The sequence below is a fragment of the Erythrolamprus reginae genome, unplaced genomic scaffold (assembly GCF_031021105.1).
Source record: "Erythrolamprus reginae isolate rEryReg1 unplaced genomic scaffold, rEryReg1.hap1 H_2, whole genome shotgun sequence".
Classification (NCBI taxonomy): Eukaryota; Metazoa; Chordata; class Lepidosauria; order Squamata; family Dipsadidae; genus Erythrolamprus; species Erythrolamprus reginae.
In genome coordinates this window covers 1,688,033-1,705,775 of record NW_027248473.1, presented here as the reverse complement: position 1 = coordinate 1,705,775, position 17,743 = coordinate 1,688,033, and the positions used below count along the sequence as shown (strand labels likewise).

Below are 17,743 nucleotides of genomic sequence, written 5' to 3'. Positions count from 1 at the left end.
TCACATGACCAGCTAGCCACACCTACAAATAAGCCATGCCCACATAACCAGTTGTTTAAAAAATTGAATCCCATCACCTGCCACAATACAGGAGATTCTCGTATCACATCCCATTTTAAATCTTACTTTCAACAAGATTATAAATTGATTATAGCTACTGATTATATATACTTTTCACTTTAGAAACAATATGATAGTACCATTAATTTTAGTTTAAAATTTCGGAATGAAATCTCCCTCAGTTGAACAGAAACCTCCCTTTAAATGCAATTAGAGTAATTGCATCCACTGCAACTCTTTTCTGTGTTGTCATTTGTAATATTTATGCAAGGTTAGTTTTATGTTTTTAAATTGACTATGACTATTGTAAATTATCCCACAGATGGTACTCATCATATAAATTCCCAGGATTTTGGTTGCTTGTAATGTGACATAAATATAATAAATAAACGTTGGGTGAAGGAAGACAACTGTTTGTTTGTTTGTTTGTTTATTTATTATTTGTCAAAGATGCATAGAATTATAGTTTGTATTAACATAATATAAGTAGAAAGTAGTGACAGAAAGGATAAAAGGACAAGAGGGCAGGGATTGTAGGCGCAATGGTGCGCTTATGCGCGCCCCTTTCATGCCTCCTTAGGTTCATATTGCAGGTTGTCTCAACTTTCCACCCTTTCAAGATTGGTAAAATGAGGACCAAACGGCAAGGGGTAATGTGCTGACATTGTAAACTTCCCAGATAATGCTGTGAACCACTACAAGGAAGCCTACAAGTTAAACTTTCCTTCCTCAACTGCTTTCCCACTTTTTTCTAGCTATAATAATGTGAAGTAATTGGGGTTTTTATTTTTTTTATTTATTATTTAGATTTCTATGCTGTATTTTTTCTTTTTTCATAGTATGTTTTATTAATATCAACTTTATAAATAACAACACTAAAGATTGTGAGATTATAAAATTGATGCCACTTTGGAAACGATTAAAATTTATAGGTTTTAGAAGATCCAGAAAAGCACCTAAGATGTCCACTACTTCGACTATCATAAAAACTTCAAAGAAACAAACTACAACCCCAACTGCTACACCACAAAGCTCCCCCTCACCATCGCCATCTCCCTTACCACAAAGAACAATAACAAGTATGCTGAGCAAGGAGAAAGAAAAGGAAAAAGAAAAACCCACCGTACAACCAACCTTGCAGACTATTCAAGACACATTGGCCTTGCTTCAAGTCTCTATGAAAGCCAACAGAGATGATGCACGTGAAGAAGCCCAAAAACATTATGAAGGCATAAAAGCAGAAATGAGTAACTTGAACGTTGAGATGGAAAATGTGAAGGGAAGTGTACAAGCAATGGATGGGAAAATGAAAGCGATGCAACAAACTTTAAAGGAAAATGAACAATGGATGAAGAAGGTTGAAAACAAAATGGATAAAGCCGAAAAGAGAATGGATGAATTTGAGGACCACAGTACAGTGCCAAACAGAGGATTTGACGAAGCCATCACCAACTTAGAATTACAACGAGCCTCACATGGGCTGAGGTCCCAAAATGTGCACAAAGAAAAAAGATGAAAACTTAGGTTCGAAAATGGCAGAAATAGTAGGCAAGATCCTACAGATGGACCCACAGGACGTAATTTAAGAGATTGATGAAATTTACAGAGTCCAAACTAGCTATGCGGAAAACCATAAGAGATGACATCTTGAATTGGTCAAAAGATGAAAGTTTGAAAGCAACAGCGGTCATGAGAGATCGGCTGAGGAGAAGTGCCCCTCGACGTGAGTAATGTAGAGTTGGCCACGGTCATCCAGTCACATGAAGCACCACAGTAATGAAAGGAATGACACTGCTGTTACGAATGGTGCAAGAGAGATAAATGTTAACCGGTTGTAAGTGCGAGGACCAATAAAAAGTGCACGTACTGGTCAGAAATCACTTTTTTCAGTCCTTTGGACAGGGACTACTCAGAGGGCTGAAAAGATGACTTTTCACCAGTCTTTGTCCTTTTGACCGGTCCTCGACTTACAAGAATCCTAACATTTTACGTGTTGTACCCTATCTTGTCACCATGATGAAAAGAAGCACCACAGTAATGAAATGAATGACACTGCTGTTACGAATTCTGCAAGAGAGATAAATGTTGACCGGTTGTAAGTGCGAGGACCAATGAAAAGTGCACGTACTGGTCAGAAATCACTTTTTTCAGTCCTTTGGACAGGGACTATTCATTTGGCTGAAAAGGTGATTTTTGATCAGTCCTTGTCCTTTTGACCGGTCCTCGACTTACAACAATCCTAACATTTTACGTTTTGCACCCTATCTTGTCACAATCATGAAAAGAAGCACCACAGTAATGAAATGAATGACACTGTTGTTACGAATGCTGCAAGAGACATAAATGATGACCGGTTGTAAGTGCGAGGACCAATCAAAAGTGCGAGTACTGGTCAGAAATCCCTTTTTTCAGTCCTTTGCACAGGGACAAATCAGAGGGCTGAAAAGGTGATTTTTGACACTTCCTTGTCCTTTTGACCGGTCCTCGGCTTACAACAATCCTAACATTTTACGTCTTGCACCCTATCTTGTCACCATCATGAAAAGAAGCACCACAGTAATGAAATGAATGACACTGCTGTTACGAATGCTGCAAGAGACATAAATGATGACCGGTTGTAAGTGCGAGGATCAATCAAAAGTGAGAGTACTGGCCAGAAATCACTTTTTTTCAGTCCTTTGCACAGGGACTACTAAGAGGGCTGAAAAGGTGGTTTTTGACCAGTCCTTGTCCTTTTGACCGGTCCTCGGCTTATAACAATCCTAACATTTTACGTTTTGCACCCTATCTTGTCACCATGATGAAAAGAAGCACCACAGTAATGAAATGAATGACACTGCTGTTACGAATGCTGCAAGAGACATAAATGATGACCGGTTGTAAGTGCGAGGACCAACCAAAACTGTGAGTACTGGTCAGAAATCCCTTTTTTCAGTCCTTTGGACAGGGACTATTCAGAGGGCTGAAAAGGTGGTTTTTGACCAGTCCTTGTCCTTTTGACCGGTCCTCGACTTACAACAATCCTAACATTTTACGTCTTGCACCCTATCTTGTCACCATCATGAACAGAAGCACCACAGTCGTGAAATGAATGACACCGCTGTTACGAATGCTGCAAGAGACATAAATAATGACCGGGTGTAAGTGCGAGGACCAATGAAAAGTGCGAGTACTGGTCAGAAATCCCTTTTTTCAGTCCTTTGGACAGGGACTACTCAGAGGGCTGAAACGGTGGTTTTTGACCAGTCCTTGTCCTTTTGACCGGTCCTCGACTTACAACAATCCTAACATTTTACGTTTTGCACCCTATCTTGTCACCATGATGAAAAGAAGCACCACAGTAATGAAATGAATGACACTGCTGTTACGAATGCTGCAAGAGACATAAATGATGACCGGTTGTAAGTGCGAGGACCAACCAAAACTATGAGTACTGGTCAGAAATCCCTTTTTTCAGTCCTTTGGACAGGGACTATTCAGAGGGCTGAAAAGGTGGTTTTTGACCAGTCCTTGTCCTTTTGACCGGTCCTCGACTTACAACAATCCTAACATTTTACGTCTTGCACCCTATCTTGTCACCATCATGAACAGAAGCACCACAGTCGTGAAATGAATGACACCGCTGTTACGAATGCTGCAAGAGACATAAATAATGACCGGGTGTAAGTGCGAGGACCAATGAAAAGTGCGAGTACTGGTCAGAAATCCCTTTTTTCAGTCCTTTGGACAGGGACTACTCAGAGGGCTGAAACGGTGGTTTTTGACCAGTCCTTGTCCTTTTGACCAGTCCTCGACTTACAACAATCCTAACATTTTACGTTTTGCACCCTATCTTGTCACCATGATGAAAAGAAGCACCACAGTAATGAAATGAATGACACTGCTATTACGAATGCTGCAAGAGACATAAATGATGACCGGTTGTAAATGTGAGGACCAATCAAAAGTGCGAGTACTGGTCAGAAATCACTTTTTTTCAATCCTTTGCACAGGGACTACTCAGAGGGCTGAAACTGTGATTTTTGACCAGTCCTTGTCCTTTTGACCAGTCCTCGACTTACAATAATGCTAACATTTTACATCTTGCACCCTATCTTGTTACCATGATGAAAAGAAGCACCACAGTAATGAAATGAATGACACTGCTATTATGAATGCTGCAAGAGACATAAATGATGACCGGTTGTAAGTGCGAGGATCAATCAAAAGTGCGAGTACTGGTCAGAAATCACTTTTTTCATTCCTTTGGACAGGGACTACTCAGAGGGCTGAAAAGGTGATTTATGACCAGTCCTTGTCCTTTTGACCTGTCCTCGACTTACAACAATCCTAACATTTTATGTTTTGCACCCTATCTTGTCACCATGATGAAAAGAAGCACCACAATTGTGAAATGAGTGACGCTATTGTTAATAATGCTGCAATGGGCATAAATGAGAGGATGGTCATTAGTGTAAGGATCCATCATAATTCAGATTTTTCAGCTCTCTGAGTAGTCCCTATGCAAGTAACCATGCCGACCTGGTCACAAGACCAGCTAGCCACACCTACAAATAAGCCATGCCCACATAACCAGTTGTTTAAAAAATTGAATCCCATCACCTGCCACAATACAGGAGATTCTGTCGTATCACATCGCATTTTAAATCTTACTTTCAACAAGATTATAAATTGATTATAGCTACTGATTATACATACTTATTCACTTTAGAAACAATATGATAGCGCTGTTAATTTTAGTTTAAAATTCTGAATGAAATCTACCTCAGTTGAACAGAAACCTCCCTTTAAATGCAATTAGAGTAATTGCATCCACTGCAACTCTTTTCTGTGTTGTCATTTGCAATATTTGCAAGGTTAGTTTTATATTTTTAGATTGACTATGACTATTGTAAATTATCCCACAGATGGTACTCATCATATAAACTCCCAGGATTTGAGTTGCTTGCAATGTGACACAAATATAATAAATATTCTTCTATGTTTCTTCTATGTTTCTAAATAAACTTGGGTAAAGGAAGACAACTTTTTGTTTGTTTGTTTGTTTGTTTGTTTGTTTGTTTGTTTGCTTGCTTGCTTGCTTGCTTGCTTGCTTGCTTGCTTGCTTGCTTGCTTGCTTGCTTGCTTGCTTGCTTGCTTGCTTGCTTGCTTGCTTGCTTGCTTGCTTGCTTGTTTGTTTGTCAAAGATGTATAGAATTATAGTTTGTATTAACATAATATACGTAGAAATTAGTGATAGAAAGGATAAAAGGACAATAGGTCAGGGACTGTAGGCACAATGGTGCGCTTATGTGCGCCCTTTACATGCCTCCTCAGGTGCAAATTGCAGGTTGTCTCAGCTTTCCATCCTTTCAAGATTGGTAAAATGAGGACCAAACGGCAAGGGGTAATATGCTGACATTGTAAACTTCCCAGAGAATGCTGTGAAGCACTACAAGGAAGCCTACAAGTTAAACTTTCCTTCCTCAACTGCTTTTCCCACTTTTTTCTAGCTATAACAATGTGAAGTAATTTGTTTTTATAGCTGCAGAATGATAGTCAGGCCTTACAATCAGATTTTCAACTGAAAACAGATGTTATTCCTTGATTGTGACCCCCAAAATTAGTCACAAATATATGAGTGATCGCACTAAATCATTTGATTTTCTATAAAAGAGGCACTATTTTTATTGTTGCCATTTTTTCTGGCAAGTCTGTGGTGTCAGTTAATATGGTAAACCGACATCACGGTGATGGCATCCAGCAGCATCCATATGGAATGTTATGTGGTTGCTTGGTAACATTTCAAGATATTCTTCAGTTGGGTCAGCGGTTCAGAAGGAATGAGCATCATGAGGTGTGTTGGCCCTTCTCCGACCCAAATGTTCCTGATTGGAATTATACTGTACTTTGGAAGGCTGGATGGATTCATACTGCCATCCCCTGCCACAGATCAAGAGCTTGGAAAAAGGCAAAGAGTGGAAGATTTATTTCCTATATTCCAAACAAAGAGGCCAAAATTTGCAGAAAGCACTGGAAAACTCCAAGTAGAACAAGGGAAAGCTGCTTCACACACAATGCCTCGACAATGGTGGAAGCCTGCACCACAACAAGCAGCTATGAAGGTTAGGAAGTGGCCACAAGCCACTGACACAGCAAAAATAACAGGAGAAAAAGAGATGGAGAAAATTCAGATATTTTCTGTTAAGAGGCTTCCTCAAGTATCATCTCACTCCATAAAGAAGCGCTCCATTTTAGATCTTTCGACTCAGCTGCCTCCTTCGACTTCTCTTGTGGTGGGTGAGAGTGGTGGGGAACAGCCTGGTAAAGTAGGCTTTACTTTAGAATCTGGGGACAGTTCAGCACAACCCACCCACATTAAGCACCTTACTACCAGTGCTGTGGCAAGAGGGGAACCAGAAAGCAATATAACACCAGAAAGCTCCAGAAAAACGGAGAAACCTTCTGAAGAGGTAAAAACAACTTAAGTAAATAATGCTAACAGATGCATGAATAGGAGTATTGCAAGGTTTGGTTACCTAGATGTGTATTCTTTCCCCTGCCAGAAAGCCCAAGTGACATAAATTGTGCATTCGTTTCTGTAAAGACGGTTACTTCTTTGAGTAAAAGCCTTATTAGATTGTTCATAGTAATGTGCCTGCGCAAAGACCACTTCTCTGTCTAATTCCCATCTCTATATACTTGTAAGATTCTTACAAATTTTGTATCAGCATCTGGGGAGAATTGTGTAATTAGTGATGGGCTACCAAAACTTTTACTACCACACTGTGGGTGTGGCTTATGCAGGATGCCCTGCATTTTCTTTTAACATCTTTCAGTGTAAATTGGGTGCTCTAGTGTAGAGCTCCATTTTTGCTACTCCACTGCATTAGAATTATTAAAGATTGTTTGTATCTATATTAATTGGATTAATTGTACTATTGTGTCTTGTGTATGATGTGAGCCACCCTGAGTGCTCGGAGAGGGGAGGCATAGATATGCAATTAAACTAAACTAATTAATAAAACTGGATTGGTAAAACTGCTGTTGTTTTTAAAAAGTAGGTGGGTCCGAATATATTTTTTTTCTGAGGAAAAGAGCTTTTATGTTAAAATATACGAAGGCTTATCTTTCACTTTACCTCTCTCTGTTTAACCTTTGTTTAACCTCTCTCTGTTTTACCTTTGTTTAACCTCTCTTTGTTTTACCTCTTTTTGTTTCACCTTGCAGATACCAAAGCCACGTAATGCACCTTATATCAATTGGAAGCTGGCTTTTTCAGTCACAATGGCGATGCTACTTGCCCTAATGTTTTCTGGGTTGTTGGTAAGCTAAAATATTTTTCTACAGATCCTTATATTAATAGACCATATTACTGCAGCCAGGATTTAATATAATCTCACCTCAGTAAAGGGTGGGATTGGCTTTTCTAAAATTATTGCTAAGAGGAATGAACGGGGGTAATTGAATGGGTGCATTAAGTTTGGATTCATTCAATTCTGAGAGAGAACGTCTGGCCGGGAGGCTATATTTGCTCCATAAGACCTTCTTATGAGATTGACCCAGACCATGTTGGAGACCCCTCACCTTTTTATAAGCAGAAGATTGAGAAAAAGAAGAATTTCTTATTGAAAAACATAGGAGAAAACATTGGTCTCTGTGACAGTCATTGATCACTGTGAAAAATATTTACATTTATCTGTCACTTCTGTTTTTGTATTCAACAGTTATATTGTAAAAAAAATAATCAAGTAAGAGATGGAACCTCTCCTGTAAGAAGGTAACTCCTAGAGTAATTTTTGAATATTGTTCAACTGTTTGGAATCCCCACCATATATTTGACCTCAGTGCGATCATGGTGGGAGTGGCAGGCCTTGGGGGACAGGCTCGTTCAGGCTTTGTAATGCCTTCAGCCGAGGGGAAAAGTCTGGCAGGTCTTGGTGGATGGGCTTGTTCAGGCTCCGGAGCATGGCCGCCCATCATGGCCAACCTTCCTACCGTGGGCCAACCCTCCTACCATGGGCTGCCAGGCGGCCTCGGCAACATTTGATGTATAAGATGCACCCAATTTTTAAAGCACCATTTTGAGATTAAAAAGTACATCTTATATACTGAAAAATAGAGTAAATAAATGTGAAACTGTATACTGTGAAAAATTATGTTTATGAGGAACAGTCTCAAGGTTACATGGCAATGCATTTATAAGTTTCACTCTTTAAAAAAACAAAATTTAATTGAGAAAATACTGCATCTAAAAGTTGAAAACACTGAAATTTTTTTTTGCTGGATGAATATGTATGTTTACATTGGCTTCCTCCTACTTTCCTCATTTGGTGGTCATATCCTTTTTTCCCTACTTGTCTTGTAAACGTTCAATTATTTTCAGTGCTAAATAAACATAAAAGTTCAAAAATTCAGGACGACATTCATACTAACTAAGCCAAAAATAAGTAAAAGCCCAAAGGTCTCACTATTTTTCTCTTTAATTGTTTTCTTTAAGTAGAATTCTGGATACACAGAAGGAAGAAACACCTGAAAAACAGGTATGTAAGTGCAGAAGCAACCACTGGTGATCTGACTATATTCAATTTTCTTATTGGATCTGATAAAAATGGCTCCACATTCCCAAAAGTATTGTAGAAAATAACAACAACAACAACACAAAAGTGGGATACCAAATCTCAATATAACCTGGCAAGATAAATCTATTAAATATGGGTGACTTTAAAATATATGCGAAAAGCCCCCTGAACTTAGATCAATACTCAACACAGTTCAACTGTTCAGCAGTGAGATCATAACAAACTTTGGACTTGAAAAATGTGCTATATTATCCATGCAGCGAGGAAAAAAGAAAGAAAGAAGGAATAGAACTGGGAAATGGAACCATAGTGAAAGCATTAGCAAAGGATACTGGTTAGAAATAGTTAGGCATATAATACATAGATTAGGGAAACGTATAGACTAGGGAAGATTGTCACACTGCAGGAATAAATTAAGTAAGAATATAAAAATGGACTGAAGCACGACGGCATAATTTTGATAGAAAAACAGTAAAGAGAAATTTAGATAGCTATAGCATTTTGAATTCAAATGAAAGCGAAAAATAATTTCTGAAATCCGGGTAATAGAATTTGAAAATGAGGCAGCATAGGATGAATGATGTGTACCAGAACAAATTGGATCAATAATTAGGAAATTTTGATTAAGAATTTGGCATTTGATATTATATTTTATTATATTTTAATTTGAGATATGTGAATTTGAATCTCTGTAAAGACTGGAAAAACAATAAAAAATTTATACCCCCACCCCCCAAAAGAAATAGTGAGGCATATTGGAAATAGATAACATCTTGAATGGAAAAGTGAAAGAGTCAATGCAAAAGGGTCCGCAAAATATTAAAATCAAAGCTGAATGCTGAAAACATAATTAAATCCATTAATACATGGGCAATTCCAGTGATAAACTACTAAACTTGAATCATCAACTGGACTTCAGCTGAACTGGACAATCTGGAGAGCAAAACACACAAACATTTGAATACATCCAGTGAAATCGACAGGTTGCACCTTTCAAGAAAAATAGGGGTCAGAAGGCTTTCTTTCTTTCTCTCCCCCACCCCCAAATCCGACTTTGTGGCTTCCAGACCCCCACCCAGGGCAGCAGCTGATCTACGATTGCGCTTCCTGCTCAGGAAGAACCTCCATTCCAGGATCAGGAATTTGAATCTGAGATATAAATAAAATGGTAATGAACCACTAATATTAAAACCTCTGAAGTTTTATTATAACTTTTTCACATCTTTTCCTCATGTCTAGAGTTCAGAATCTTCTTTCTACAATATGTATCCACTACCTCCTGATGAACTTCTAGAAAAACTTCGTGAAGAATCCTTCAAAGAGGAAATTATATTCAATCGTGAAAGACCAAGGTATTTTTCTTTTCTTTTTCCCCCACTTGGCACATATCACAAGAAAGAAATTCACAAAACATGATGATAGTGAGGAGGAGGAGGAGGAGGAGGAGGAGGAGGAGGAGGAGGAGGAGGATGCATTTAATCATGTCCAACAAACTCTTGGCAATTCTATGGACCAGATCTCGCCACATTTTCCTATCTTGCACTACTTCCTTCTGGTTGATCTCTGGCTTTGATAGTGTCCAGGCACCATGTTCTTTGATAGCCTGGCTTCCATTTACTGCTGATTCTTCCAAATGCATTCTCCAGCGAACTCCTCTGCATGAGATGACCAAGGTAAAACTAGAGAGATAATCATTCCATTCTGAAACCTACAGAACATCTTTATATTTCTCATTACAAAATTGTGGAACAAATTTGGATTTCTTCAACTGGGATCATTATAATGCACTTTACGTGGGGCTAACTTTGAAGATCACTTCAACTACCCTTGAAGGCAGCTCAGGAGCTACAACTGGCCTCTAAACTACATGCAGCCCTAGGTTGTCAATCTTACAATCACTGTTGTATGAGCTGTGTTGGCTCCCAGTTTTCTTTTGGGTGTAATTCAAGTGCCTGCTTGTCACTTTTAAATCCCATCATGACAGAGATCAGAATATTGGCAGGATCACTTCTCCCTGACAGCATCTGCCCTTCCTACCAGATCGGACAGGTAGTTATGCTCCAGGTCCTTTCCTGAAGTCTTGCCATCCAGTGGGAGGTGTGCCTTTTTCTGTGGCTGTCCCTACTTTATGAAGCACTCTTTCCCCAAAAGATTGAGCAAACCCAGGTGCAGAGATAGAAAAACAAGCTGGAGGTGAAACATCTCAAAGGAAGGACTGCAGACCCTGGTTTCTGTTTTCATTTTATGGTTTATTAATTTTGTTTAAGATGGGCAGCCATACAAATATTTCTTATAGAGGTAAAAGTGTGGCATTCCATAGAAATGCTTACTTTCTTCTTCCATTGAAAAAAGTCACAACATACCTATAAGAATGAAGAAATGTATGCAATTGCAGATGTTTCCCCTGTTGATTGCAAAATTTGGATGCTCTCTTCATATACTACTTCTGTAGTTTGCTGGGGATACCAATTAGCTTTTCTGACAATGGCTATTTTCTCTAAACATGGGCATACCCCACTGCAGAGCTAATATATATGTAATATTCTTTTGAAAATACATGTAGGTTTGTTTAAAAACCATCTGGTACAAGGCTTGTATATGAAGAAGTAACCATACACGTTGAAAATGTGTTAGATTTTATTGGTGTACAACAAATTATAATTTCTGTGCTTCTTTATTTATCAGATCTCCAGAAATACCTCAGTCTTTACCAATAACATAAGTTACTACAGTTCATATGTGAAAAACTATTAGTAATGTTGTCTTCCGTTTTAAAATTTTGAGCACCACATCAATTCTTCTACATTTTTATTGAAATGAAATTATTAGAAAACTTTAGAGTGCACTAAAGTAATTAAGCAGAGTTTAAAACATTGGAAGAATACTTATGATATATAATTGAAAATTTTATTTTTCAATATATTTATATATACTGTATATTAGACTATTATAGAACATTCTCTGGAATTATGTATCTTATTTTTAAATATAATTATATTTTCCTGATATTTTAGTAATCCAAAAGCAGAAATATAATCAATCAATTAATACTTTAGAAACAGCTGCATCTGATAAAGACCCAATTGTTGCAGTGGTTTAGATACCATGCTAGAAATCAAGAGATGATGAGTTCTAGTCTCACCTTGGGCATAAAACAATGGCAAACCACTTCTGAAATCTTTCCAAAAAACCCGCAGGGACAATCCAGACATTTGCCAGAAGTCAACACTGATATGAAGGCATGCATAAAAATAATGATTGTTAAACAAATAAATGTACAAAATGTACAAAAAATATTTATGTAGATCCCTCAAAACTATTTAATACCACCTGAGTGCTGGACCAATTAAACAAACTTGGATTCATTTCTGTTTCTCCTTTATCTCCCTAGGAAGTTAATATCTTTAACAGCAACCAGACCTCCACCTGCAGCTCCACCTTCATCCCCTGTCTCATCTCCAAAGCCAGGACCAGCACCAGCACCATCTCCAACACCTGGTAAAAAGGCCAGTTCAAAGAAAATGTGAGTATCTGTAGAATTATATATGTGGGATAGAGTAGAGCCTGTTAAAATGCCAATTGAAAGTATCTGTAGAGTTATATGTGTTGGATAGAATAGAGCTATTAAAATGCCAATTGAAAGTGAGTATCAATAGAGTTATATGTGTGGGGTAGTATTTATACTTGATGGTAGATCCACCCATAGATTCTGATTGATTCATTTTATGAAAGAGCTATGGTGGCACAGTGGTTAGAATGCGGTATTGCAGGCTAACTCAATTGCTCACTGCCAGGAGTTCATTCCTGACCGGCTCAAGATTGACTCAGCCTTCCATTCTTCCAGTGTCATTAAAATGAAGATTCAGGTTGTTGGGGGCAATAGGTTGACTCTGTAAACTGTTTAGAGAGAGCTCTAAAGCACTGTGAAACAGTATATAAATCTCGATGCTAACAGATATGAGTGGGGTGGCGCAGCAGGTAGAGTGCTGTACTGCAAGCCACTGAAGCTGACTTGTAGAACTGAAGGTCAGCAGTTCAAATCTCATCACCGGCTCAAAGTTGACTCAGCCTTCCATCCTTCCGAGGTGTGTAAAATGAGGACCCGGATTGTGGGGGCAATAGCCTTGCTCTTTTAAAAAAGTGCTATTGCTAACATGTTGTAAGCCGCCCTGAGTCTAAGGAGAAGGGCGGCATAAAAATTGAATAAATAAATAAATAGCTGGAGTAATATATGGTTTAATATGTTTAGATTGGAATTTGTGGTAGGCACGTTCCAGAGGACAATTTATCTACAGCATGTTTCTTAATCACAAAATTTTTTAAATGACTGGATGCCATCTCCCAAAGTTCCCTAGCCAGCCACGCTTAATATTAACATCTTAATGCTCTTTGAGAAAATCTAAAATCTATATCTAAAGTCTAAAACGTCCTTGCATTTCAAGAAGTTTGAAAAGAAATGAGCCATTATCTTTCCCAGAAAAATGTATCCCTGGGAGGAATGCAATCTTAATTGTAACAAACTTCTTTTTAACTTCTGTTGTGTTAAAACACCTTTCTCTTTTTTGTCAGGTCTGAAAAAGAGGCAGCCGAGAGTGAAGCTACACCAAAGACTGAGTGAGTAGTACAGTCTGTCAAGGGATCTTTTTTAACTTTAACTGGATTTAAGTCAGTTGACCTAGCCCTAATGAACCAAGATTGCAAGACATCCCCTAACCTCTTCCATCCCCCAGCTCCCAGTGTAGAGTAGGCAAAAAAACAGGGGAAACCTAAAAGGCAGTGCCGCTGACAGAAATGTCTATTCGGTCACCGAAAGCAACCAATAGTCACACTGATACAAGGGGAGAGTGGACGGGTACCTGCAACAGGGCTGATGAATCGATTTGAAAAGGAGGGGAGAGTGGTGAGCCCATCCCTTATGTAGGACATTTTTTAGTAATTGAACACATTATAGATTCTAAGAGCATTCTGAATTAAAAATTTAAATTGGGGGAAGCAGAACTAGCAAGCAGAGGATGCCTCCTAGTTCTAGCAGTCACTAACCAGGCTGAAACTACAAGGCAAAAAGCAGCATTCTTCCCAGACTGTCCCATTTAGGAACCTATACAAAAAAGCAAGCTTTCATACAAGCAATAATGAATGCAGCACAGGGAGTTCTTGAGACTCCTAGAGTGGTCCATGTTATATCACTGCAACTGCCATGTTACATCACTGCCAACTCCCACCGCCACCACTGATCATCCTGCTCCCCACTTTCCCATCTTTTATCTTTTAATTATCTTTTATTGGTTAACTCTGTCTTTGATTATAGCCGTTTTTATAATCTTAGAAATATTTATTTTTTTCCTGCTGTAAGCCACCCAGGGTTGCTTAGGAATAAGATGGGTGGCAATTAAATCGAATGAATTAACAGATAAATAACTAGGGCAAGCTGACCAAGTGATGATAAAATTTTCATTTGCTGCCAGAAAAATACTTAAATTCTGCTATTTCTTTTACCAGGGCTTCCGAAAGAGAGGAAGGAACTGAAGCTACTTCAAAGAAAACGTAAGTAGCTACAGGGTGCAAGTCAGGAGTATTTCTCTTTAATAATTTTTGAAGTGATTCAGAATGCATGATAAGATATTTAATGTTTAAAACATCTCATAATATCGTCATTTTATTTCACTGTTAAACCATAGAAAGAAAAAGTGTTTGACTCCTAAGTATTTACATTTAGATACCACAATAAGAATTCTACCAAACACGGTTTATTAGAAATAAGCGGTACCGTTTTTTAAAGTTGCACCCATTGTATTCCTCCTATTGAAGTACAATATTTTATTTAGCACAGATGCTTGTTTACAGGGTTACAGAAAGTCACACATTTAATTTATTTATTAAACAAATGGATGTAATAGCCCAACACACATATACATAATTACAGTGGCTTACAACATTTATTTAACATTTATTAATTACTTTCATTTAAACATGTCAAAAAAGAGAAGCTGTCACTCAGCATTTCTTTCCTGAGTCTTGTTGGAAGGCCAATGCGAGGCCTCTGGAAACGTACTGCTCATCTTAGGGCTTCATTTCTCCCTTTCCCTAGCCTTACCAAAGATAGAAAGTGATGCTGCCAGACCCAAAGTAGCTATTGGGAGAAGATTCTATGGGTGGCTACCGAGGCCTTTTCTCTTAGAGCAAATGGCTGTGATGCAGTTCTGAAATACTGAAATTCTTGCTCTTCTCAGAAAAATATTGGCATCTCAATACATGGATATTACTTTAGAAGAATATGAGATTAAGGGTACTGTATCTGAGATTAAGGGTACTGTATCTATTATAATAATAGCTAGACAAAATTTGAACAGACTTATTAGAAGAATATGTAGTTTTATAATTACATCGTCTTTTATTCCTTTTATATCTGCAGAAGTTCAGAAGAGGGAGAGGGAGAGGAGGAAGAAGAAGAAGAGGAGGAAGAAGAAGACTAATCCAATTTTTAAATGATTATTATTGTATATAGTATTGGATTATTGTATATAGTATTGGATTATTATTGGCATATTATTGTATATAGTTTTGCATTATTATTGGCATGTTATAGTATATAGTATTGGATTATTAAACACATTTCAAACACACTTTGTTATTGTTATGTTTATCCTGAGGTTTAAAATCATTTCAGAATAGCTATTCGCCCATTGGGAGCAACTGCAACTGTGTTTGGCTACGGTTCTCATTATTCATGGGACCAGTAATGGGCAGCCAAAATTTTTACCATGGGTATGGTTTAGTGGTCATGTGACTGGATAGCAGTGGCTTGAAGCCCATGTGATCAGGTGGGAATGGCTTGAACGATCAAGTGAACTGTTAAGTCCTCGACTTACAACCTTACCAGTGTTGCTCGCTGGGACACAATTTGCTTTGTGTTTCCTGCACTCTCCTTCCTGGGTCGCCCCTCATCCACCTTAGGCTGGGTAGCTAGGCGAATGGGTACTGCCAGAAGCATAAATGCTGCCAGCGCTGCTTCTACCCACTGCTTCTGCTTGCACCTCAGATGGAGGGTGATTTTGGGAGTGATTTGGGATGGTATAAGAATCATCTGGAGAGGTGATTTTGGGAACAATTTGGGGTGGAGGAGGAAGCTTTTGGAGGGGTGATTTTGGAGCCGATTTGGGATGGGATAGGAAGTGTTAAACATTCATGAAGAAGTTCCAGAGTTCAGAATCTGCCTGATGCCTCCTGAGCCATCCTGATTGGTGGCTTTGTTTGGCGAGAGACTTGTTACCATGTCAGATAGAGTTTGTTACATTGTGGTCCCTATAAATACAAAAGCCACGGCACTTCCTTTCAAGCTATTTTAACTGTAATCCGTTTGCATTAACCCTGTCAACTCTAGTCGAATAAGCAACTGATAATTTTACCAGTTAAGTCTCCAAGTATTTTTCATTGGCGACGAGGGTGGTTGAACCTCCGTTTCAACCTATCTACCATGGAAACTCCAACTGCCACCTCCGCGGCAAATCCTCCTGCCTTGTTCGACCTAGAACATATGACATGGAAAGCCTATATGGCCAAATTTGATATTTTCTTGGAAGCGGCAGGGATGAAAGATGCCGACTATGGCCGAAAAAGAGCAATATTTCTGAGCCACCGTGGCACACAGCTCTATTATCTCGCTGAAACCCTGAGTGACCTGGCACCAACTGACCACTAAGCTAGCCAAACACTTCAAGCCGACCAAACCAGCAAGAGTACTGAACCAGCTATACATCTCCACCCCATGTCCAGTCAACGAAGCAGTGGAAGTGATGTGCCGGTGCCTGGAGGTTGTTGGGGCCTGGATGGGTGTCAACAAACTCAAACTCAATCCAGACAATACGGAGTGGCTGTGGGTGTTGCCTCCCAAGTACAGTTCCATCTGTCCGTCCATTACCCTGGGGGGGGGAACTACTGACCCCCTCAGAGAGGGTCCGCTACTTGGGCGTCCTCCTCGATCACCCCGAGGTTTGATTACTGCAACGCTCTCTACATGGGGCTACCTTTGAAAAGTGTTCAGAAACTTCAGATCGTGCAGAATGCGGCCGCGAGAGCCATCGTGGGGCTCCCTAGATTTGCCCACATTTCTGCAACTCTCCGTGGCCTGCATTGGCTGCCGATCAGTTTCCGGTTACAGTTCAAAGTGCTGGTAATGTTAAAGCCCTACATGGCATTGGGCCAGAAGACATCTGGAACCGCCTTCTACCACACGAATCACAGCGGCCGATAAGGTCCCACAGAGTTGGCCTTCTCCGGGTCCCATCGACCAAACAATGTTGTTTGGCGGGCCCCAGGGGAAGAGCCTTCTCTGTGGCGGCCCCGGCCCTCTGGAATCAACTCCCCCCAGAGATTAGAACAGCCCCCACCCTCCTTGTCTTTCGCAAATTACTCAAGACCCACCTTTATTGCCAGGCATGCTGGAGTTAAGATATTCCTTCCCTCTAGGCCATTACAAGTTATGCATGATATGTTTGTGTGTATGTTTGGTTTTTATAATAAGGGGTTTTAGTTGTTTTATTAATTGGATTGTTACATGTTGTTTTTTTCATTGTTGTTAGCCGCCCCGAGTCTGTGGAGAGGGGCGGCATACAAATCCAATAAATAATAAATAATTATAATAATAATAAAGAGTATACCGGCACCAATTCTCTCGGATGTCTCAAACCGACGGGGAGACGATAAACCAATTCGCCACTCATCTCTGTACTGTTCTGTCACAGTGCAATTTTGACAACCCGGAAGCGCGCCTAGTCGACACACTAATCTTCGGCATGCGAAATGTCAAAATCAGGAACAAACTCCTGACAGAACACGATCCTTCCCTTCAGGACGTGATCAAAGCTACTCAAATGATTGAAGTGGCCGAAGCTGCCGCCACTGATCTTAAAAGGAACAATAAAGTTGTGACCGTACATCACCTTGACAACTCCCTGCCACTTGACGAGCCACCACCAGATGACAGCGACCTTCTTCACGATCTCCAAGAAGACGCCTGCCTCCAAATCCAAACTCCTCCTACTAGACCTCCACGTCTACAGCCTCAGATCTACTCCTCTCTTGGCTGCCGTGGAAATCACCCGTGCTCTAGATGCCCGTTCCAG

General features: G+C 39.5%; 2 long non-coding RNA genes across 2 annotated transcripts; both read left to right on the top strand.

Moving 5' to 3' along the window:
• The first annotated feature begins 7,765 nt into the window (after positions 1 to 7,765).
• On the top strand, positions 7,766 to 12,140 carry LOC139155462 (uncharacterized). The gene is made up of 4 exons (XR_011557071.1): positions 7,766 to 7,819; positions 8,543 to 8,582; positions 9,861 to 9,973; positions 12,013 to 12,140. It is a non-coding gene; the product is annotated as an uncharacterized lncRNA (long non-coding RNA).
• A 1,050-nt stretch (positions 12,141 to 13,190) lies between these two features.
• On the top strand, positions 13,191 to 15,087 carry LOC139155451 (uncharacterized). The gene is made up of 3 exons (XR_011557070.1): positions 13,191 to 13,235; positions 14,121 to 14,165; positions 15,034 to 15,087. It is a non-coding gene; the product is annotated as an uncharacterized lncRNA (long non-coding RNA).
• The last annotated feature ends 2,656 nt before the right edge of the window (positions 15,088 to 17,743 follow it).